General features: G+C 43.0%; 1 long non-coding RNA gene across 1 annotated transcript in view; it reads left to right on the top strand.

Moving 5' to 3' along the window:
* The window catches only part of LOC310697136, a 44681-nt gene extending 30296 nt beyond the window's left edge, over positions 1–14385 (top strand). Inside the window, exon 2 of the long non-coding RNA XR_014520953.1 lies at positions 14108–14385. This is a non-coding gene — a long non-coding RNA (uncharacterized lncRNA). The remainder of the gene's footprint in view (positions 1–14107) is intronic.
* Positions 14386–25775: the final 11390 nt, after the last annotated feature.

Genomic DNA, 25775 nt, shown 5'->3' with positions numbered 1-25775 from the left:
ATGATGGAACATGCATTTTCAAACCACTAATGATTCTATGTCTCATCTGTCAAGGCCCATTTCAGCCTTCTACAATCAGTGTTTCTATGCTGAATTGTGTCAGACCATTGCACTTCGGGAATCTAGGAGCGATGATGCACTTCTAAGCAGTATTCAGAGAACCAAAATTACTTGATGTGACCAAACTTGTTCTTCTATTGTAGCTCATGATTAAAGCATATTTTACCACATATTTTTTTGTAAAAAAAAAAAACCTCAACACTAATCCCCTATCCGGCTGACTCATACCAGCTGCTGAATAACTAGATATTTAGGTAAAGCTGAACACCACCTATAAATCAAAACATGTAATATAAAATAACAAATCTCTCCCGGCACAAAATGCTGCAGCTACAATTGTTTGGTTTATTTTATGCTGACTGGGTTCTAGTAGATTCCTGAATGGCTTTATCATCATCACCACACACAAGGATCTTCACAATGGCTTTACATGCTACAGGGATGGATTGGCATGTATGATCACAGGAGACAGTATGTTGGGGAAAGTAGTTTTCCTAATTGCAGAATTCTCCTTTCCTATGAAGCCAATAGCCCTATTCAGACGCCACCCCCAACATATAGGGCATATTGATGGGCTGGGAGGTCATACACACTTGGCCCTAACCCAATCTCGCTGAGCTCATTCTAGGGCCAAGGGACAAATTCTGTTTGGTCTGACTTTTCACATGGATTTACCTGATTCATGCTTTCTGAAACAATACATGCGGCTTAGGCCCTTCGTATCTATGGGACCGCCTCTCCTGGTATGCCCTACAGAGGACCTTAAGGTCCATGAATAACCATAGTTTAGAGGTCCCGGGCCATAAGAAACGCAGACTATCCTCCACCAGGGCCAGGGCCTTTTCAATGATGGCTCTGACCTGGTGGAATGCTCTGTCCCATGAGACCAGGGCCCTTCAGGATTTAACCGCCTTCCGTCGGGCCTATAAGACAGAGCTATTCCACCTGGCCTTTAATTTGAATTCAGCCTGATCTTCTTTTTCCCTTCTCTTCCATCCCCCTCCCCTGTTATGAAGATCAGCCGCTCTGAGACCCCACAGCTAATTCTCCCCTGGTCTCCTCGCTGGCCCAAGTAGGACCAATTCAGCCAGCTAGCCCTGGGGATTATCTAATGCTTATTTCCCCTAAACTGATTTTTGAATTGTGTTGTTATTCATGTTTTTATACTGTATTTTATGTTGCTTTTATAATTAAGTGTTTTAAATATGTTGTTAGCCGCCCTGAGCCCGGTTTTTGAACCGGGAAGGGTGGGGTATAAATAAAAAATTATTATTATTATTATTAAACCACAGCACAACACTTTTGATATTCCCACTCCTCTGAAGTTTGTAATGCAGTTCTGCAACCAAATAATGCACACCAAACCAAAAACAAAAACCAAATAATGTGCATGTGTGAGGCGAAAGTGTTCCTGAAAATGGACTGGAAGCTTGCCTGAAAGGAATAAGCTGTTGCTGTTGAGTTAAAAGCGTTATTGTGTTTTATTGTCTTTTTTCGAAGCCTTTGCTATTGTGTCTGTTATTTTTCTGCAGAGAAGCTGTGTTCTGCTGTTTGTTTGTACATCTGGGGACAGATGTATTCTTCTGCGGGAGGGGGTGGAGTGTAACGAGTCTGGGGGAGGTAGGCTGGCTCTTGTTGTTGTTGTTTAGTCATTTAGTTGTGTCCGACTCTTCATGACCCCATGGACCAGAGCATGCCAGGCACTCCTGTCTTCCACTGCCTCCCACAGTTTGGTCAAACTCATGTTAGTAGCTTCGAGAACACTGTCCAGCCATCTCGTCCTCTGTCGTCCCCTTCTCCTTGTGCCCTCCATCTTTCCCAACATCAGGGTCTTTTCCGGGGAGTCTTCTCTTCTCATGAGGTGGCCAAAGTATTGGAGCCTCAGTTTCACGATCTGTCCTTCCAGTGAGCACTCAGGGCTGATTTGCTTCAGAATGGATAGGTTTGATCTTCTTGAAGTCCATGGGACTCTCAAGAGTCTCCTCCAGCACCATAATTCAAAAGCATCAATTCTTCAGTAATCAGCCTTCTTTATGGTTCAGCTCTCACTTCCATACATCACTACTGGGAAAACCATAGCTTTAACTATACGGACCTTTGTCAGCAAGGTGATGTCTCTGCTTTTTAAGATGCTGTCTAGGTTTGTCATTGCTTTTCTCCCAAGAAGCAGGTATCTTTTAATTTTGTGACTGCTGGCTCTTGAGCCCCCCTTCTAATTCCTGCATCCAACATGGATTCAATTCCAGAAATAGCTTCCTGATGAGGTAATGGGCTATTTAGGTAATAAAGGAAATGGCTTGGTGCCAGAGGGCGAATGGGTGCATATAGAAGGCAAATGGGTGCATTTATTGGTGAGCCATATGTCATAAAGACACCCCAATCTCCAAGCCGTGCATGATTCCAGAACCCAGAGTTCATGTTTCCTTTTGAATGAGGTACAGCAGAGGCATTGGTATCTTGATGATATATGATTTACACATATATGCAACCTGAGCCTACGATGGAGGGGTTCACAGCATTAACACCCCAAGAGAGTCCTGCTTCTCCCATAGCTACAGTCTTGGATTTGAGCGGAAATCAGCTGTGGCTTTGTCTCCCAACTGCCCAGTCTACATTCTTGCTTCTAGCTTCTAACTATGTGGACAAACGCCGGCTCCCTCGGCCTGAAAGCGAGATGAGCGCCACACCCCATAGTCGCCTTTGACTGGACTTAACTATCCAGGGGTCATTTAATGGTTTTGATTGGAAAGGATACTTGCAGGTTGAAGGGGACCATTGCTTGGTCTTGGAGATTGAAATATACTCAGAGTCGAGAGTGGATTTCATGCTCTTTATTCAGCTCATAGTGGTGAGGAGGAATGAATGTCCCCTCAAAGTATCTGCTTTATATACATTATTTGCACAATGGGCTGCACGTGATTGGCTAATTCCGGAATTCTGCTGTAGGCCAATCAGGTTGTGGATTCACTTCCATCTGGAGCTGGATTGGATGGCTCCTGCAGACCAATCATACTGCTGCATTGTTTGAGGACCAATCAGACTGCTGCATTTTGAATCCTATTCAACTCAGTACATAACAGAGATGGATGCTATGGAGTGCAAAAGCATGAAGGTTTCCATTAATGAAACTGTTTCATACTTTGGCGGGCGGGGGGGGGGGGAGATAAGGATAGGAACTGGGAACCAGGAACTCACACGAGGCCTTTGTCAGATAGTCACTGATTTTGGCAGGCTGTCCTGCAAGCCCCACTGTGACGAATGGCATTTGTGGAGGTGTGTTGTCTTTTCATTTTGTAATCCTTTCTGGAAAGGCTTTGCTGTCTGTTTTCCTTCCTAAACTGTTTCTGAAGCGCATGGTTTTGCACATTCTTCTTTGGGTCACCTGAGGCCATTTTGGAGAAGCCAAATTGCATCTGAAAATTGTCTATCCATTTTAGGAAATACGTCACTCCAGGTGCTGAAATTTTAATTTTCAGTTTCCCCGAGGGACAGGTGGAGACAGCAGCATCAGATTTTATTTTTTCTTGTCTCCCAAGCTCTCCTGTCTCCCTGTTGCTGTTTCCTTGTTTAGAATGCTATTACTCCTGGAGATGCACCCATTGGTGCTTCATTGTGCATCTAATTCAGGCATGGCCAAACTTGGTCCTCCAGATGTTTTGGGACTACAACTCCCATCATCCCTGACCACTGGTCCTGTTAGCTGGGGGTGATGGGAGTTGTAGCCCCAAAACATCTGGAAGGCAAAAGGCATGACTGGGGAACTTGTGATTCTTCAGATATTATTGGCCCAAGTAGTGAGGCCAATGGTCAGAGATGATAGAGGGTACCATGTTGGTTTTCCCAACTGTATAGATAGTTCCAGGCATCTGAACAAGTGAAGTTGTTTTCCATGGATGTTCTAAGAACCAGGGGTGCATGAGCATCCCAGTGTTTAGCCCCCGAAGAGATGAACCTTTGTAGGCACATGACTCAAGAGAGCCAGTTTGGTGTAGTGGTTAAGAGCTATAGACTCGTAATCTGGTGAACCGGGTTTGCTTCCCCGCTCCTCCACATGCAGCTGCTGGGTGACCTTGGGCCAGTCACACTTCCCTGAAGTCTCTCAGCCCCACTCACCTCACAGAGTGTTTGTTGTTGTTTTTTATAAGATATTTATTAAGATTTTCAGAAAAATTACAGAATAAAAGAAAAAAAAAGGAAAAAGGAAAAATAAAAATAAAAAATAAAAATAGTTTAAAAAAAACAGTTCAATCTTTCTATCACATATTTTTCATTTGCTTATTTCCCGGACCTCCTCACGCCTTCCTTTTCTGTATTCCAGTTCCAATTGTTAATTCAGCAAATCCCTCCCCTCTTCATTCATCTTAATCTTCAGTTTTTAAATATTATAACATTATTATTTTTTTACCTATTAATAACCATTTTCTCATATTCCCTTATAGCATTACAGCAAAAGACCAATTAGTTTCTATCCAACATCATTCTAACATTCATTAATTTTACAATGTTTCTGTAAATAATCTTTGAACTTTTTCCAATCTTCTTCCACCGACTCTTCTCCCTGGTCTCAGATTCTGCCAGTCATTTCTGCCAGTTCCATATAGTCCATCACCTCTCACAGAGTGTTTGTTGTGGGGGAGGAAGGGAAAGGAGAATGTTATCCGCTTTGAGACTCCTTAGGGTAGTGATAAAGCGGGATATCAAATCCAAACTACTACTACTACTACTACTACTACTACTCTTCTTCTTCTTCTTCTTCTTCTTCTTCTTCTTCTTCTTCTTCTTCTTCTTCTTCTTCCACTTATAAAAGCTTACAGGTGCTCGCAGAGCCTGTCCTGACTAACTCCACTGCCTTCCCCTGTGCCTTTGTGTGTTGTGCATGTGTGTGCAAGTTTGCATGCAGATTTTCAGTCTGAATTCAGATTTTCATTATTGTAACTGGTTGGAAGCGTTTGCTGGTGACGAGAATGCTCAGCTTGTCTTTACTAGTTCAACCCTCCCAGCCTGGTACCTTCCAGATGTTTTTGAACTACAACTCCCAACATACCTGACCTTCTCTCTGTGGAAGTTGGGAGGTGAAGTCCAAAACTTCTAGGACAGCACCAGTTTGGGGAAGGTGGCATTAGCAGGATACAATCTTTCAGTCTAAAAAGCTAACCTCGGTGAGTACAAACTCTGTCTGTACACTGAATTGCTTGAAGTTCATTTTATAAGGCATGTTTCTTAACAATACCATTTTCAAAAATCTGCAAGAAAAAAGCACCAAAAAATCATCATGGCAGGCAAAGCCTGTATGAAACATGCAAAAATATCAGGTTGGGTATTCGTGTCTGTTTCCTACTTAGAGTAGACCAGGGCTTTTTTTCAGCCAGAACTCACCAGAGTTCACTCAGGTGGGTGCCATTGCCAGTATAAGAGAACAAGGGACGCAGTCGTGGTGAGTTCCAGCACCTATTTTTCTTTTTTGTATAATATTTTTTATTACTTTTCGGTTACAATAACCCAATAAAAGCCTCGTTGTCGATACCAAATTATAATACCAAATTATAATACCAAATTATAGTACAATTAATAATGTCAATTCTTCAGATGCCAAATTATATCATTTTGTTGGCCCCCCGAATGCTAGAATTGATGATTTGATCATTAACTCAGCCTTCTAATAACTTACAAATTCCAATTACACACCAGTCAGAATAGCAACCAGCACCTCTTTTTCTATAAAAATAGCACTGAAATCAATAGAACTCAAGTTAATCATGGGCTGAAATCTCACTAATTTCAATGGATCGCCTCTAAGCATTGAAACATTCACCTTTAAAAAGAATTTAACACCGAAACATTTTTTGTGTTTCGTAACAATAACCTGGCAGCATGTAGAAGCTGAAGAGGTAGCTTTAAGCTGCAGACAAAGCTTCTGAGCTGTGTTCCAAAGCTTAGGTCACTTACAACCCTCTAAGATCCTTTCTATAAATAGGAGGGGAAAGCTTTTCCCTTAGAATTTGGCCTTTGGAGACAAAGAGTTCTGTAATAGTCCCCTTATCGGAATTACAGAAACTGCTAAAAACCAAAAAAAGTAGCTTTCACGATCCTAATGTTCAAATGTGTGCACACTATCCAGATCTCACTATTTTAAAATGCACCAGCAAGTTTCCTGTGAGTTTCATGGCTGAGTCGAGATTTGAACCCAGGTCTCCTAGTTCAACACTGTACCACACTCGGCTCTCTTTTGTGATATATGCCACCCTGAGCTCCTTGGTGCCCTGGGTGCATAAAAGTGCCACAAATGAAATAAATAAATGCTTTCTAAATTCTATCCCAGTTAGAGACACTTTTATCACACTGCTATACAAAATAAAAAGCTCTAGAAGGTGACGCAGGTTTTCACCATTACCACTGCCCAAAGTTCCCCCACCCCGCAGTTCGCAAACCGGTGCAGATCTTTTTCTTATGGTTATTTCTACACACACACACACAGTCACACATTTTATCTAAATTTGCTACTGCAACATATTCCGTTTGCTTTGATCTATTGTTGCTTCCACTTAGCTACAGACCCCCATTTCTAAACAAGGTATCAATTCCATATCTAAAGCCCAGAGAGACAGAAAGTAGCTCTCTTGCATGTGTAACAAAAGGTATGGATCAGGCCAGATTAGGTAAACTGATTTGTTGAAAGAGCTGCCAGAGGGAAGAATTCTTCAGGTACACCTGAACGTCTCAGCGCACCAATCTGCCCAGTTTTTTTTTTTACAAAGGCAAACAATTTGCCAAAGCAAAGATTGGATTACATAACGTGAAGCCTGCAATACAATAGTAACAAAAGACAGGAAATGCAGATCAAGGTATCTAGTATTGCACGTCATCTGTCACGAATATTTAGGCTGCAATACCGAAGGCATTTTCCAAAGAAGTACGTCCCATTAAACACAGCATGACTTTATTACTAAGCACACAAGGAGAGGATTGCACAGTATTTCATATTTTTTTTAATGTTATTTTTTGAAAAAAGAATTTTTTAAAAAAATTACAAAGAAAAAAAAGACAAAATTACAAAAAAAGACAACAGCAGAAAAATAAAAATAAAAAATAAAACCATCCTTTTCAGATTCTCCACTTTCATTACCTTCTTTCCATGACCTCCTCCTCCCATCTCTTGTATCTTGATTAATAATTGTCACAGCAAATCCTTTCCATAATTCATAATATTCTGTCATTACTTTACCTTACTCTATTTTCATCTTATCTTATATAAAACCTTAAAACTTAAATCTTATTTTTACCAGCTTCTCATAACCATTACCTTTTTACCTAATTCTTTAAACATTTTTACAAGAGCCAAGTAGTTTCATTTCAACATTTTTCCAACGTTCAGAAAACATTTCTAATGATAAAAAAGAGAGAAAAAACAATCCAATCTTCTTCCAGCGTCCCCTCCCCCCGGTCCCGGGATTGTCAGTCCTTTTTATCCCATTAGTCTGGCACATTAACCTGGTGATCTTATATCCGAGGAGGATTGCACAGTATTTCAAACCATATTAAGCCACTGCTCAGTTGCGCAAAAGCTTGGATCTTTCCCGTGACTGAAGTTTTGCACTGCCCATATTCCTTTATCGATGGAAACTTTTCCTCCTTTTAATGCTGACTTTGCACCATTGAACTGGTGCTTGTGCCACCAATTTTTATTTGTGTGCTGGATGCTGTTGTAGTTAGAGCATCGGACTAAGACCTGGCAGATCGGGGTTCAAATCCCCAGTCAGCAGTGGAGTTCACTGGGTGACCTGGAACCAGTCTCTCAGCCTCACCTACCCCTGTTGTGAAAGGGAGTCAAGGAGAACCATATAGGTCACTTTGAGCTCCCTGATATAATACAGTGGTACCTTGGGTTACATACGCTTCAGGTTACAGACTCCGCTAACCCAGAAATAGTGCTTCAGGTTAAAAACTTTACTTCAGGATGAGAACAGAAATCATGTTCCAATGGCGCGGCAGCAGCAGGAGGCCCCATTAGCTAAAGTGGTGCTTCAGGTTAAGAACAGTTTCAGGTTAAGAACGGACCTCCGGAACGAATTAAGTACTTAACTCGAGGTACCACTGTATTGAGATAAAGAATAAAATGTTTTAAGCAGAAGCCAGGCTTGGCAACTTCTTGATTGTCCCTCAGTTTTCTCCATCCTCCATTTGAGAAACAGGACCAAATTGTATTGTTAGCCCAGAAATGGAAGCAAGAAGAAATTCCAACGAAAGAAGAATGGCAGACAAAATTAATGGACTACACAGAATTAGATAAAATGACAGGAAGGATTCGAAACCTGTGGGACCAGAGATTCACAGAAGATTAGAAGACATATACGAACTATTTGAAGAGCAACTGTAATCAACAAATTACGCTAGTAGGACTACAAGAAGTTTTGTAAGGAGGAATATATGAAATATTGCAAAGCAGAGAAAGATTAGAGATATTAGTTATGAGATTTAAATGTAATAGTGAAAGTAAGAAATGTATATCAAGTGATTAGATTGGAAAGTTTTCAGATGTGATTGATGGAAGTCAAAAAAATTGTATAAGATGTAAAAGTATGTTTAATTATTGTTGGAAATGATATGTTAAAAAGCTAATAAAAATTTATTTTTAAAAAAGACAAACTGGGCCAAATCAGCAGAGGTTGAAAGAATTCAGGCTGTGATCCTGTGCACACATAGCTAGTATAAAGTCCCACCAAAGGCAGCGGGGCTTGCTTCTGAATCAACATATATAGGATTGCACTGTTGCTGTTTGTTGTTGTTGTTAACGCTGTGTACAAACTTTAGAACTGGGACACCCAGGGACAAAATGCAAATCAGAGTTTTAATCTGCATATTATGTCAGGAATAGCAACATTAGGAAAGCAGGCTGTTGAGGGGGCTGGCGTGACGAGAGACATGTGTGCACCAACGTTCATTGCCCCCCTCCCCACCCAAACAAGATATATCGGGAGACACCTGGCATCTCTGCATGGGCACAAAAATTACCATCAGCTGCTAGCATATACAGAACAATAGAAAAAAGACAGTGGTGGAACTGAGAAATTGCACAAAACAAATGAAATACCGTGAAAATCCCTGAAACGAGAAGTAATCGACTAGAAATATTATCTTGTGGAAATAAACTAAATAATAAGAAAACTCAAAAAGCTTAAGGGGAAAAAATAGGAAAAAAATTAACGGGAAGGCTTTGTTCAGTTTTAGGTTGTTCTATTTTTTTTCTTAAGCTTTTTGATTTTTCTTATTGTTTAGTTTATTTCTACAAGATAATATTTCTAGTCGATTACTTCTCGTTTCAGGGATTTTCACAGTATTTCATTTGTTTCGTGTATACAGAACAAGCTGCAGCTGCTGGCCCACGACCGAAGACTGGGGGAAAGGGAGAGGAAAGAGTTGGCAGTCCTAACCTAAGAACAGATAGGTAGCCGTGTTGGTCTGCCATAGTCAAAATAAAAAAATTCCTTCCTGTAGCACCTTAAAGACCAACTAAGTTAGTTCTTGGTATGAGCTTTCGTGTGCATGCACACTTCTTCAGATACACTGAAACAGAAGTTGCCAGATCCTTCTATATACCTTCTATATTACCCTTCTGAGTAATACCCCTCCCCACCTTCTCTCTCTATAGAAGGATCTGGCAACTTCTGTTTCAGTGTATCTGAAGAAGTGTGCATGCACACGAAAGCTCATACCAAGAACTAACTTAGTTGGTCTTTAAGGTGCTACTGGAAGGATTTTTTTTATTCTAACCTAAGAAGTATTAGTTTGAAAAGTCTTTCCAAAAAGTAAAGGGTAACAACTTGGAGTTACAGCTGAAAGCTGGGACACGGTCTTCCTCTGACCTGTTTATGGCTGCCCAACAGCTCAGTTCAGTCATGACTGTTTTGTATCCCTACCAACTTCTTCTTCATTTCAGGTACTTTTTTTAACAATCCCGATGAGTCAATGGGCTTTTTTGGTCAATTTCTGTACTCAGTGGCTGACCTAAATACCTGCAGAAAACTAGCCTGTGAGAAAAGCCCACGGCAGGGGGGGGGGATATTAAGGACGGTTTGAATAAAGAGGACAGAGAGCAACCTCTCTTTATGCTCACAAGGTCTTTTCATTGTCTCTGGCAAAAAATAAATGTTTCTTTTTTTAGTTGCTTCCTACTTGCAGCCTGTTACAGGCTCTCAAAGAGGTGTGCTTTCTCTGAGAATATTTTACAAACCATACGGCACAGAAATGCATTGCAAAGGGAAGACAGATGGATGTCCATTAATTTTAATGGGTCTACTCTGAGTAAGGGCTAGCACTGTATACAACCTAGTGTTTGCTTTGAAAAATGTATGTATACTATGTTTCTCTGAATACTAAAAGCAGAATAAACTAGATAGAGGAGTGTTAGCCCAACAGTTAGGAGCCCATCCAAACCTACCTATGTGTTATATACTGACTTGAATAGGATCTAAAAGGCAGCAGTCTGATTGGTCCTGGAACAATAGGATCCAGAATGCAGCAGTCTGATTGGTCCACAGGAGCCACCCAATCCAGGTCCAGGTGGAAGTGAATCCGCAACCTGATTGGCCTACAGGAGAATCCCAGAATTAGCCAATCATGTGGGGCCCATTGTGTGAATAATGTATATAAAGCAGACATTCTGGGGTAACTTCCATTCCTCCTCACCCCTATGAGCTGAATAAAGAGCATGAAATCCACTTTCACTATGGATAGGGGCATTATGGTCTGGCAGGGCCATGGTCTAGTCCAGATCTCTGCCACAGCTAGGGGCTAGAACATGGGCTGGAGGACTTTGCATGATTGCTGTCTTGTGAGGCCAGTCACTCCAGCTGAGGTCCCAGCGGATCTCATGCTAGAGTTGTTCAGCGGAATCCCTGATCTGGACCTCATGTAGAAAGAAGTTAGCTTTCCACCCCAAGAATGGGTTCCAAAGCTTTACTGTAGAAAACCGAACGTGAAAAGAAGGGCTGGATTTAGGTTTGATGAGGCCCTAAGCTACTGAAGGTAATGGGGACCTTTCTATGTTCAGCTGTTCTTGGTCAACAACAAATTGTCGCTGTTTTTGTGTTGAATATATGCTATATGGTGAGTTATGGACCTCATACGTATCTCAAGCCATTTGCGCATGTTGCCCTGCAACCAGTCCATGCAGAATGTAGGCACCCTATATATAGAAAGGGGCAAACCAGTGATATTTTAGGGAGCAGGCGAGCAGTCAGGGCCCATGACTTACATCATAGGAGCCTACACAACACAAAACAGCGTTGCTGTATGTAAGTTTTATTTTATTTGTTTTTTATCTTATATTTTGGAAATGTACCTCCAGTTTTTTTCCTTTAATTTTTTTGGGGGCCCCCAAGAGAGTGGGGCCCTAAGCTAGAGCTTGTTTAGCTTATACGTAAATCCTGGGAAAACGAGAAACTGAGAGAAGCAGAAATTGACGCATTCATCCATCGCTAGTCACAAAGGAAGATCGCAAGTTGAGTTTGGTCCTCACATAGGAAAGTTAGATTCTCCCTTCCAGCCCTACACAAGGCTGGATTGTTTCCTGGCCAGAGCAGGGTGGGCAGGCAGGGGCAACGGCAGCGTGGGATCTTGGCTTCAAATCTTCCACCTGCTTCTGGCCAGCAGGACTGAGACAGCACGTAAGCGCGATGAACCTCAAAGCCAGGGAGAAAGTCATGACTCAGCAGGTTGGAGTTGGGTTTATTAAACTGCCTTGCAGTGTTCCTCTGGAGGAGATAATGATTTTTTCTCTTTTTCGCCTTGTTCTTTGCTCAAGGTGGTGCTTGGCTTTGCTGGCTGGCTTTTAGCCTACTCAACAAACAAAAAGGATCATACGATTCAGAAACAATACTTTTATGCTAGCGGCATTAAGGACTGGCACTATTACAAGGGCCAAATAATATACACTCTGCACTTGAGAGAAACTGATCTTTTAGTGTGGCAGCATCTATTCTCTGCAACTTCCTGCGTGCTACTATTAGACAGGCGCCTTCTTTGTACTGCTTTTGATGCCTGCTGAAATCTTTTTGGTTTAGGCAAGCCGAAACGTGAAATTTTTCTTATGCACAGTAATTTTTTTTTAAAAAAATGCTTGATTTTATCTATATTTTGATAATTCATTACGTCTATGCATCTTGAAGTCTATTTATTGCAACTTCAAGTAGAATTTTTGCACCGTTTTATGTAAACCGCTTAAAGAGAGAGAGAGAAGTTTTATTGGGCAATATATAGATTTTGCTAAACAAAATAAATAAACATAGCCAATATCTGCTGGAACAAATGCCAGCAAGCCTATGGATTGGCTGCCAGACCCTGAGCAATTTATTCTTCCTTGTCTTGTATGATAAGCACTTTGGTTGAACAGGTGATGTTATGAATCTTTGTGCTCCAATCATGGCTGGTTGAATTAGACACATCCATCAGTTCCTTGCTTGTAGAAATAAGATTAAAAATAATCAGGGGACTATTGTAAGGTTGTTGCTTATACGATCTTGTCAGGGCTTTTTTTCAGCCAGAGCTCACCAGAGCTCCTCTCCAGCTCCAGAATCCTCTCCAGCTCCAGCACAGACTCATTCAACAATTAAAAGAAAATATACTGGATTGATACAAAAGACTTAAAACATTTATATTATCAAAACATTACGTACTCTAAACAGAGCTATAAAAGTACCCCAATGTACAGCTCAAGCCATTAAACAATAAAATTCATAAGCTAAAATCATCACATGAACAACAACAACACAACCCAGAGCCCTTTCTGTTGGGGATAATTCAAATGGAAATTCCCAGATGTCAAAAAAGGTTATTTATGTATGTTACTACTGCGGCCCGTGTTTTGTTAGCCCCAAAATGGTAAACTAGCGAGGTCCCAACCAAAGAAGAGTGGCAACTTAAGTTGACAGAATATGTACAGCTTGCGGACTTAACATGTAGAATAAAAGAACAAGAAGAACATACGTTTAGAGAAGGTTGGAAAACATTTATTGAATATATGAGAAATAACTGTGTACATCTGAAGATGCTGGCAGCATTAAGATAAATTCAACAGTGTAAATAAGTTTTGGAGGGAGTAATAATGGAATACTGAATGGCCTAGTTTATATAAAATATGCAGGGATTTCTATTATGTAAAATGAACCACGGAAAGAGAAGAAGGGAAGTGATTGATATTTTAAGGTTGTTTAAATGAGTGTTTTAAATTGTAAAACAGAAAATTTAATAAAAATCATGTAAAAAAACAAGGAGTCAAAGCAATTAATAGGATGATGCTTTTGATCTCACCCAGCAGCTTCCCTGAACTGCCTTGTTTTCAATAGATTATTAGTTTCCTTTACTGTCTTCAACAAGCCAAGACCAACTGCTTGACCTGGTCTTCAGTGTATATAAGGGTTAGCTTCCTACATCCCCTGTGTTTATAGAGATTCAACTAGCCTCCAGGCATATAGGTTTATCCCAATCCCAATCTGCGGATCCCCCAATCTCTTTCCCCCAGTGCCCCGTGGTTTAAAACTGAACCGGAACAAATGGCAGCCAGGTCTTCCTTGGATTGCTGTTTGTTCTGATTAACACTAAAGAGCTGGTTTTCCCAAGGAAAGTGGCCGGGCAAAGGCAAAACTGCTCAGCCCTGTGCCTAGAAGGCATGCGACCAGTGGAAAACCACTTGGGCCTGTGGTCTCTAGGCATGTGTCAAGGGTCTGTCAGGACGATCAGGCCATTCACAGGTCAGAGAGAGATGCGAGGCGAACATGCAGTTAGTTTCTTTATTAAGGAAAGGGGGGGAATACAAGGAGGTTTGTTAAGGGCAAACCTTTATTTTGTTATCTGGATGTTTCTTTTTTGTAATTGTTTTAAAAATGCAATAAAGTAAATCTCTTCCAGCAGAGATTTGGGATGCATCTTCTCTTTTGACTTCCAGACATTTTCGTAAAGTACTTTTTATGTACACAGACTTCTGCAACTCTTTACCTTTTTTGATCGCCCTAGTCCTTTGAATTGCTTTTATTATTATTATATTTTATTGTAGATATACTGCCATGTTACATTCTATGAACGCAAGGTTGACTTCAGCCCGAAAGACGCACTCCTCCATTGTCTCCCAAGATGGATGGACGCCAACCAACCAAAGAATTGGAGCTATAGAAATACTTGTATTAATTTAAGTAGAGAGCAGAAAGAATTTTTCAACAGCCGCTACGCAGGGGAGCCGGTGAAACTGGAAGCGGCGAGAACAAATGTTAAAGTCACTGTGGCTTTGGTTTGTCTCTCCTCACCTCCCATAAAATAAAAATTTTAATGTGTGCATTCTTGCTTTGAACTAACCCTCATGCAAGCATTCCACTGGGATGCTCAGTACAATTACATCTCCCCACTATCTTTTGATTTGGCTATGACAATAAATAATAATAATATTAATAATAATATACCTGGCTCTTTTCATCTTCAAAGAGTCTGAGGAACATCTGACTGGGTAATCCACATGCTTTTGAAATCTAGGAACACGCTGTTATTATCCTCATTGCTTTATGGATGAGAAAAGGGAGGGAGACGGGACCGCAAGGGATTTGCTTGCAGCCGTCGCGTCAACAAGAATCAGCATCAGCTGGAGGATGAGGGCCTCTGGGAGTTCTTGGAGATGTTCTTCAGCCAGTATTCTTGTGCTGATACTTTCTGGAGGCTAAGGTAGAGCCTGGTTTCATAGCCATGGGTATTCTAGAGCAGCTTTACTCCAGATTACTGCCCTCCAGGCATTTTGGGCTCCAACTTCCATCAGCTCCAGTCAGCACAGCCAATGGTGGGGCATCATGGGAGTAGCAAGGCAACAACATCCAGAGGGCACCAGGTTGGGTGCCTTAGAATCTCTACTAGAATCTGCTTCTGGGAAGCCTTCCATGGTCTATGCAGAACAAGGTCACAGAAGTTGTGACCTATTGTCAAGGCTTCAGGGAATCCTATTCCTCCCACGGTGGCAACCAAGAAGCAGAGGAAACAAAGGAGTTCTTACCAAGTGATTTATTCAATGTTCACAGAAAGAGAGAGGAAGGAATGCGGTGTCCCAAAGACAACGGCGTTGCTCCAAATAAAATCCCACTCCCTATCTCTCTCCTATTCTACATCGCCCCTGTGTTGGCTAATCTGGGCTTTCTGCCTCTGAGCTTTCTGTTCTACTCCCCTCAATGCTCGCCTGGTCCTGGGGGGTGGTCAGGAATGCTTTCCAAAGACACTGGGTCTTTCAGCTGTCGCTCCCCTGGTGCTTCATCTACCTGCTGTTCCTCTTCCAATATTTCCCAGCTTCTCCCCTCTGCAGCCTCTGAACTATACCCTTCTGCAAACCACTGTTCTAAATCTATACTGTCCTCCTGTTCTCAGGAAGGTTCAGGAGAAGGGGAGAGTGACCCCCACCATCCAGCACTTGACATCTACTAAGCCAAGCACAGCTCAGCAGCCATCTTTTGTGTCTTGTCTGCAAGACTTGACAACCACTCAGCTCTGGCAGTCTCCCCAAAATAAGACAGTGACTGCATGTTGCCATGAATGGGTCATTATATTTGCCTTGGTGGCACAGAAGTTGTGCAAACCTAGTGCAGAGACTAGGAAGGAGTTGGATGCGTCTCTTCAATAGCAAGAGGGACCAGGAGCGGTCCAAGGCATTTTGCTGGTGACTGCTACCCGCCTCTGGATTTCACGTATAGTACCCAGCCCCACTGGCTGCTGTCTCTTACTTAAACACTCACAACAAGACAATGAACTCCACTACACCTGTGGGCAACGGGCTACAGTTGTGAATGAGGAGCAGGCAAGCAGATGTTCATAGAATCATAGAATCATAGAGTTGGAAGAGACCACAAGGGCCATCGAGTCCAACCCCCTGCCAAGCGGGAATGTTGTCGGACTCCAAATCCCATCAGCCCATGCTGGCATGGCCAATTTCCAGGGGGTGATGGAAGCTGTAGTCCAGCAAATAGCTGGAGGGACAGAGGCTTCCAATTACTGCTTTAAATCAAAATAAATAAAAGAATTGTCCAGTAGCACCTTAGAGGCCAACTAAGTTTGTTCTAGGTACAGTGGTACCTCGGGTTAAGTACTTAATTCGTTCTGGAGGTTTGTTCTTAACCTGAAACTGTTCTTAACCTGGAGCACCACTTTAGCTAATGGGGGCCTCCCGCTGCCGCCATGCCGCCGGAGCACGATTTCTGTTCTCATCCTGAAGCAAAGTTCTTAACCCGAGGTACTATTTTTGGGTTAGCAGAGTCTGTAACCTGAAGCGTATGTAGCCTGAAGCATATGTAACCCGAGGTACCACTGTATAAGCTTTCGTGTGCATGCACACTTCTTCAGATACCATGCACACAAAAGCTTATACCCCGAACAAACGTAGTTGGTCTCTAAGGTGCTACTGGACAATTCTTTATTTTTTTAAATTTATTTTGACTGCGTCAGACCAACACGGCTACCTACCTGATGCTTTAAATCAAGTTACAATTCTAAGAGCATTCTCTCCAATATTTCTCCAATGGAAATAGGGACATCCCATTCCATAATACTAATTATTATTTATACCCTGCCTATCTGGTAGAATAAAACCCTAATAAATAATTTAATAAAACATTCAACTCTCTTTTTTTTAAGCTCCCTGGACAGAGCTGCCTTTAAGATATCTTATAAAGGTTGCATAATTACTTATCTCCTTAACTTGGGGGTGGAATAACTCCATCATTCAAAAACTTCCCTGTACAGGGCTGTCTTCAGATACAGTGGTACCTCGGGTTACATACGCTTCAGGTTACAGACTCCACTAACCCAGAAATAGTGCTTCAGGTTAAGAACTTTGCTTCAGGATGAGAACAGAAATCGTGCTCCGGCGGCGTGGTAGCAGCACGAGGCCCCATTAGCTAAAGTGGTGCTTCAGGTTAAGAACATTTTCAGGTTAAGTACGGGCCTCCAGAACGAATTAAGTACTTAACCCGAGGTACCACTGTATCTTCTAAAGGTTGTATCTCCTTGGCTCAAGGTATGCATAACTCCATGACTGATGAAAATAGGGACATCCTAAGGAAAAGCAGGGTATTCTGGGATCAAATCAGAAACCAGGATGGCTTCTGTAAATCTGGGACTGTCCCTGGAAGATAGGGACACTTGGAGGGTCTGTGTTAGTTGTATTCAACTAAGTACTGGGGAGAATGTTCTGGAACAGAATGTTCTTTCCCTTCTCCCCCTGAATGCCCCCTAAATATTTTCTATGGGTTTTCCCCGAACCCTCCAGAGCAGAACTGGGGACAGATTGGAATACATGCAAGAAGGAGAGAGACTGAAAGTCTTGCTTTGCTGGTGCTAATTCTTGCAGTTGTACAAATATCTAGTTGAACACCACCCCTAATGTCCTGAACGGCAAATATCCAATAAGACATTTTCATCATCATCATCACCACTTTTAATTTGCATACTGTCTTTCTATCATACAATACCTAAGGCGGTTTACAAGCTGAAGAAACAAAGAATGTACACCTTACAACAATCTAATGCAATACAAAAACGTGATAATACAACATAGCTTTAAAATAAGCAACCTACATCAAATAAAGTAACATTCGACAACCATTAGAATACAGTGGTACCTTGGGTTACATACGCTTCACGTTACAGACTCCGCTAACCCGGAAATAGTGCTTCAGGTTAAGAACTTTGCTTCAGGATGAGAACAGAAATCGTGCTCCGGCGGCGTGGTAGCAGCACGAGGCCCCATTAGCTAAAGTGGTGCTTCAGGTTAAGAACAGTTTCAGGTTAAGAACGGACCTCTGGAACGAATTAAGTACTTAACCCGAGGTAACACTGTAGTATATAGAATACCGTAGATTCCCGCGTATAAGACGACTTTTTAACCCCGGAAAAGAAGTTAAAAAGTCGGGGGTCATCTTATACGCCGGGTATCGCTGTAGTGGGCGGCGGGCTCCGCTCTGCGCCGGAAGGAAGCCGCCCAGTGATGCTAAGCCAGTTTCGCTGGGCAGCTTTCTCCCGGCGCAGAGTCCGCCGCCCACTGCTGCTGCCCAGCAAAGCTGCCGACGCGTATAAGGCGACCCCTCAAATTGGCAGCTGCCAATTTGGGGGGGGGGGGTCGTCTAATATGCCCAGTCACCTAATACGCCGTAATCTACGGTAATAATATCAGCATATAAAAATTAAACAGAAATCCACGCTTAACAATTACAGTAAATAATTTCTAAACTACAATCAATAAAACAACGGCTATCCACAGTGCATAAAAATAATATAATACAAATTGAGAAGCAGAAACTGGAGGGTGGAGCAAGACTGGTGGAAGAAAGCCTTGCCTGGTGAAGTCTCTCCCCTCACGGTTCCTTTACGTGCTCCTTTAACTTCCCAGCACATTTGCCAGAGAACAGACTTTACAAATTACAATCTACAATAATATTTAACATTGGAAATGCGTTCATGGCACTGAATGGATTTCACAGATATCATTTATAAAAACTGGAATGCTATACAATGTTTGGCAGATCTAGGAATAATTTGTAGTTTTCTCTCTCGTTTTCTATAATATACATGTATTCTAACATTTAGCATGTGTTTTTTTAAAAATTATTCTGATCAATGAATTTTGCACTCAGGTTCCAAGTACAAAACATATGTCTTCTCTTTATGGGGCTTGTGATATTATAAATCTACCAAAAAAAAATTAAAGAAAAAGATTATCTCTGTTAATCTCATAACAAACCATCTGAGACTATACAGTCATCATCTCAGCAAATTCTGCTGCGTCAGTAGTTTTAACTGCCAATTTGCAGCTCATGAGAAATCCGGGTTGTGACAAAGTGCTGAGTAAAGCTATAAAATGCAACTGTGGGGGGGGGGGGGGAATTGAGCAACCACAATTCTGAAAGCTGAGATTGAAGTTCCTTAAAGGCATATGCTGAAGAACTAATCTATATTATGACCAGAATGCCAGTATGCCTATAGCATGATTTTTACATCACATGTATGTTATTCTTCAAGGTAAAGGGACCCCTGACCATTAGGTCTAGTCGTGACTGACTCTGGGGTTGCGGTGCTCATCTCGCTTTATTGGCTGAGGGAGCCGGCGTACAGCTTCCGGGTCATGTGGCCAGCATGACTAAGCCACTTCTGGCAAACCAGAGCAGCGCACAGAAACGCCATTTACCTTCCCACCGGAGCGGTACCTATTTATCTACTTGCACTTTGACGTGCTTTCGAACTGCTAGGTGGGCAGGAGCAGAGACCAAACAACGGGAGCTCACCCTGTCACGGGGATTCAAACCGCCGACCTTCTGGTTGGCAATCCCTGGGCTCTGTGGTTTAGACCACAGAGCCACCCGCGTCCCTATGTTATTCTTAGTTAATCTCAATTATCTACCTAAAATAATTTCTGAATATTCACCCAAAAAATAGATTATGTTTCCTGCCTGGCGGTTCTCTTAGTGCACCTCTTCCATTCCACCCATATTTATTTACAGTTCTCAAACTTAATCCGTTCCGGAAGTCCGTTCCAAAACCAAAGCGTTCCAAAACCAAGGTGCACTTCCCCATAGAAAGTAATGCAAAATGGATTAATCCGTTCCAGATTTTTAAAAACAACCCCTGAAACAGCAATTTAACATGAACTTTACTCTCTAACGAGACCATTGATCCATAAAATGAAAGCAATAGACAATGTACTGCAGTCACACAATCAATAAATCAGTAGCTGAACTGGGTTCCACACAATCACAAAAACAAAACAAAAAAGAACCGCAGAAACAAAAACACAAAATAAATAGCAAAATCAGACAGACCTCAGCGTAAGTCAAAACAGAAGCATGGCATTCAAAATGGAGAATGTTCAGCTTCCGAAAAATGTTTGCAAACCAGAACACTTACTTCCAGGTTCGCAGTGTTTGTGTTCCAAGTTGTTTGAATACCAAGGTGTTTGAGAACCAAGGTACCACTGCACATAATTCATTATTGTCCTATTCTTCCCATCCTCCATTCTGGAGCAGAGGGTGGCTAATCATCAATGAAGCAACAATACAAAACTGAGGGGGAAGGGATGGGACGTTGACACAGCTGAAATTACAAAAGTACAATAAAAATAAAGCTGTGATAAATACCTGTAGAACCACATCCAAAGCGCCCACTCTAAGCTCAACGTCACATTGGCACTGTTTAAGATATGCCCTCTCCCATATTAGTTTGGATAGAATCTCCCTTTTGCCACATTCTCCCCTGGTATAAATAAAGCACCTAGATTTTACTGAGATGAGTTTCCTCTTAGCTTAAAACTATGTGTGTTTACTCAGTCCTCCTGTCTTTAATTGTTCAAAGTAATTATTATTATTATTATTAGTAGTAGTATTTATTCAATTTTTACACCACCCTATACCCGGAGGTCTCAGGGTGGTTCACAAACAAGACGACAACATATAAAATCAAACCAAAAACATTAACCCAATTAAAAACAAACAAAAAAAGAAGCACATTCTTAAAAGGTGTTGGGTGTCGGTAAGGTCAACCAAAGGCCTGGTTAAAAAGGAATGTTTTTGCCTGGTGCCTAAAGGTGTATAATGAAGGCGCCAGGCAAACTTCCCTGGGGAGAGCATTCCACAAACGGGGAGCCACCACAGAGAAGGCCCCGTTCTCGTGTTGCCAGACCTTCCGAATATCTCGAGGAGGCACACGAAGGAGGGCCTCAGAAGATCTCAGGGTCTGGGTAGTTTCATATGGGAAGAGCCGGTCCTTGAGGAATTGCAGTTCTGGGCTAAGTGTGGTGTGTACAGATTGCAACCATAGGTTCTGCCATGATCTTAATCCCCAGCTGTTGCACCTGGCAAACCTACCTGAAAAGGAGACAATGGAACTTAGTTCAAAGCAATATGCACAGGATCATTTAACACAAAATGTCCTTTGAAAGGGGAGGAGGCTAGAAGTCTTGGCAGATATTATCCTATATGCCGTGGCCATACAGAGGAAAGAGATTGAACAAATAAAAAAGTAAAGTACAGTGGTACCTTGGGTTACATACGCTTCAGGTTACAAACTCCGCTAACCCAGAAATAGTGCTTCAGGTTAAGAACTTTGCTTCAGGATGAGAACAGAAATTGTGCTCCAGCGGCGCAGCAGCAGCAGGAGGCCCCATTAGCTAAAGTGGTGCTTCAGGTTAAGAACAGTTTCAGGTTAAGTACGGACCTCCGGAACAAATTAAGTACTTAACCTGAGGTACCACTGTAGTTACATCTGGTTCCTTACTGTCAAAATATAAATCTTACATATCCCAAAAAAGTATAGAGGACTTAACATTATAGCATTATAACTGGGCAAAGATAGGATTTTTTTACAAGTTTTTTTTATTTGGGGAGGAGATAGTATTGACTAATATGCAAGCTAAGATGCAGCTAACAAATTTTATGGCAAATAGCTGCCGGGCTTTCGTTTAGAAGCCTGGTAACATGTGAATGTGCTGCCCCCTGCAGGATATTCATTGGTGTTAATTTATAGCTGTTGTAAATAAGATTGTGCCTCTCAACTTTCTGACTGGTCTGGAAGTACCTTAGTGATTGGGGGTGCATTTTGAGGCCCCTTCGAGGAAGAGGTGTGCAAATGGAATGCTATCTCCACTGCAAGCATCAACTGTCAGGGAAGCCTTGTAAACAATACTGAAACCAACGAGAGAGTTTGGACCATCTCATTTGTATCTATAAATGTACCGTATTTTTCGCCCCATAGGACGCACCGCCCTATAGGACACACCTAGGGGCTGGCGTGGGGGAGGCAGCTCTGCGCGACCCTCCGGAGGCTGGCGCGGCTTGGCGCCGGGCTCCGGAGGGTTGCGCAGAGCTTCCTGAAGCCTGGAGAGCGAGAGCCTCTCGCTCTCCCGGCCTCAGCGAAAGCATGTATTTGACCCCATAGGACGCACCCACATTTCCCCTTCATTTTTGGAGGGGAAAAAGTGCGTCCTACAGGGCGAAAAATACGGTATCTATTTGAGGGAGCCCTAAACGACCTCAGCCCAGTAGACCTGAAGAAGCGTCTCCAATCCCATTGTTCAGCTCGGACATTGAGATCCAGTGCTGAGGGCCTTGTGGCAGTTCCCTCGCTGCAAGAAGCCAAGTTACAGGGAACCAGGCAGAGGGCCTTCTTGGTGGTGCCACCTGCCCTGTGGAACGCCCTCCCACCAGATGTCAAGGAAATAAACAACTACCTGACATTTAGAAGACATCTGAAGGCAGCCCTGTTTAGGGAAGTTTGATGTTTTATCATGTTTTTAATATTCTGTAGGAAGCCACCAAGAGTAGCTGGGGAAACCCAGCCAGTTAGGCAGGGTATAAATATATTATTATTACTATTGTTATTATTATTTAGAGAGAGAGAGAGAGAGGAGGGGGTGCAAACCTGCAGTCCTTTATTCATTTGTACATGTCTTGCCAATCCTTGGCATGAGCTCAGCACACTAGACAGGGACTAATGTAAAATGAAGCATTAAGCCAGATACAATTTTAGGTGAGTGTCCCAGGGGTAGCAGTGTATGTGTGAAAGCCCACAGGTTATTTGGGGATACGTAGCCCCCCCCCCCTTCTAATGTGTTTGTGTGTACAACAGGTGGCATGGCAACACAACACATCTCTTAGTCTCCCAATGGCCTGGATGTGACATTTAGGGTGTCCCAAAACTTTATATGTTTAAAGTACAGTGCTCTAGTTATCTCCCGCTTGGACTACTGCAACGCGCTCTACGTGGGGCTACCTTTGAAGGTGACCCGGAAACTGCAATTAATCCAGAATGCGGCAACTAGACTGGTGACTGGGAGTGGCCACTGGGACCACATAACACCAGTCCTGAGAGATCTGAATTGGCTCCCAGTACGTTTCCAAGCACAATTCAAAGTGTTGGTGCTGACCTTTAAAGCCCTAAACGGCCTCAGTCCTGTATACCTGAAGGAGCGTCTTCACCCCCACCGTTCTGCCCGGACACTGAGATCCAGCGCCGAGGGCCTTCTGGTGGTTCCCTCATTGCGAGAAATGAGGTTACAGGGAACCAGACAGAGGGCCTTCTCAGCAGTGGCGCCCACGCTGTGGAACACCCTCCCTTCAGATGTGAAGGAAATAAGCAGCTTTCCTATCTTTAAAAGACATCTGAAGGCAGTCCTGTTCAGGGAAGTTTTTAATATTTAGTGCTGTACTGTTTTTAACACTTGATTGGGAGCCGCCCAGAGTGGCTGGGGAAACTCAGCCAGATGGGCGGGGTATAAATAATAAATTGTTGTTGTGGTGGTGGTGGTGGTGGTGGTACCTTGGTTTACAACCATAATCTGTTCCAGGGGTCTGGTTGTAAACCAAAAGAGGTTGTAACCCAAGGCGCGTTTTCGCCAATGGGGCCTCCCCCCCCCAAAAAAAAGGGTTGTAATCCAAAAAAAGGGACACACACTTCTGGGCTTGACGTGGTTGTAATCCAAAACAGTTGTAATCCAAAACGGTTGCAAACCAAGGTACCACTTTACATTGCTTCTACCAAAGAATCCTCGGAACCGTAGTTTATTCTTCACAGAGCTACGATTCCCACCTACCAGGAACCAACTTTAGCCTTGTGCATTGTGTTTTTAAGCATTTGCACCGGATCCACACACTATTGCTATTACTACTACTGAAAAGAATTACATGCGATCACAATTTGCTGCTGGAAGGAATCCCTGCTCCCTGTTGCAATGCCCCCTTCCACCTGTCCTAGGGGGCAGGCCCACACTCACCCTGAACAGATAAAAGGCACCTGGGAGGCCAGAGGGACATTGCTGGAACAACTTTTGGGTTGGGGCAACTGGCTAAAATGTTTTAAACGCTTCTAATTTTGGTTCCTCTGTTTTGTTTTTGTCAGGTTGGTGTTAGTTAAATGCTTAATTGGGGTTGGCAGTTATTTAAATTTTGGCATAACTGTAAACTGTTTATTATTGTCATTATGGGCTGCTGTTCATCCTGGAGGGGTGTTTCCAGCTTACACCCCCCCCCCATTGCCGCCGCCCATGGAAGCCTTGTAAGAAGCTGTTGCCCCAGGGAGACTGTGAGCAACATCATGGGAGAGATGTTTCTAGGATTAAAGTGAAACTGAGAATCCTAGAATTGGAAGGGACGTCCGGGCAGGGTCGTCTTTACCCGGGGGTGCAAGGCACCTGGCCGCCAAATTCTGGGGGGAGCCAAATGTATACCTACTGTATACTGGTCCCTCTCGATTGGTGGCTGTGAAAAGCAATGGAGCGAAGGTCCCCGCCCCCCTCCTCTGTCGCTCTTTTACTCTGTAGCGTCAAATATTCCCAAAGAGTCAGGAAACAAAAGCAGTTTTTTTTCGCTGCTTCCTTGTTACATGTCAGTGATCCCCCCCCCCCAAAAAAAACCTCAATAATTTGGGGGCAGCTAAACTAAAATTTTAAGGGACGCGGGTGGCGCTGTGGGTTAAACCACAGAGCCTAGGACTTGCCAATCAGAAGGTCGGCGGTTCGAATCCCTGCAAAGGGGTGAGCTCCCGTTGCTCGGTCCCTACTCCTGCCAACCTAGCAGTTCGAAAGCACGTCAAAGTGCAAGTAGATAAATAGGTACCACTCCGGCGGGAAGGTAAACGGCGTTTCGATGCGCTGCTCTGGTTCGCCAGAAGCGGCTTTGTCATGCTGGCCACATGACCCGGAAGCTGTACGCCGGCTCCCTCGGCCAGTAAAGCGAGATGAGCGCCCCAACCCCAGAGTCAGCCACAACTGGACCTAATGGTCAGGGGTCCCTTTACCTTTAAACTAAATTGGGGGGCACTGGGCAGATCTTTGCACCCCGGCTACGCTAAAGACGGCCCTGCCTCTGGGGTCACGTAGCCCAATCCCCTGCAATGCAGGAATATGCAGGTGGCCCCTACGGGGTCCCAATCCTTGGCGTTTTCAGCACCTTGTTATCAGCTCCCTTGTTATTTTTTGCTATGGATGCTGCATATAATCTTGCTATATTTATAGCATTGGAATATGCTGGGGTTTTTTTCTCCTGTTCTTATATTTGCTAAAGTTTTGATATGTTATTATGAACTTGTTGTTTTCTTGTTTCGCTCACTTATTACGCTTCTGTGGTGTTTGCTGGAAGTGCCCCCCGTTTATCTGAATTGCAAGCTGCTTCCAGCATGATGCAGTTTGTCTGTGTGAGAGAGAGGAAGAGACAGAGAGAGAACATACCAATCAAAGAATAAATGGCTGACTTGGGGTGGCCCCGCCGCGCTTTGCGCAATTAACGCGGCACAGCCGGATCTATTGTGGGGATCACGATCATGGCCAGCAATGATCGCTGCGGTCGGCTTGCTCGGGTGTGTTTTTTTTAACCTGGCTTCTTCCCAAGGTTTCCACCTAGATTCCGTGTACTGCCTAGGAAACTGCAGCGACAAATGACACTTGTAGTTTAAGGGCGAATTTTGGAGACGTAAAGGATTTGGATGTTTAGGAGGAAATGATTGATAACAGGACCCACAAAGGGAGAGGGGAAATCCAGGAGATTCTCTGGAATCTTGTTTTTAAGTTGTATGTTGGATATGCGGTTGTAAAATTCTAATTTGAAGAACGAACTAACTAAATAAATGTATTAATTGAAATAAAAAAGGGAAGGGAACTGGAGCGACAAACGGGAACCCCTTGGCTGGCTGGGCGGGATCCCCGCGCTTTGCGCTTCGCC

The sequence above is a fragment of the Podarcis liolepis genome (assembly GCF_965112155.1).
Source record: "Podarcis liolepis genome assembly, chromosome: 17".
Classification (NCBI taxonomy): domain Eukaryota; kingdom Metazoa; phylum Chordata; class Lepidosauria; order Squamata; family Lacertidae; genus Podarcis; species Podarcis liolepis.
This window is presented reverse-complemented; position numbering and strand designations above follow the sequence as displayed.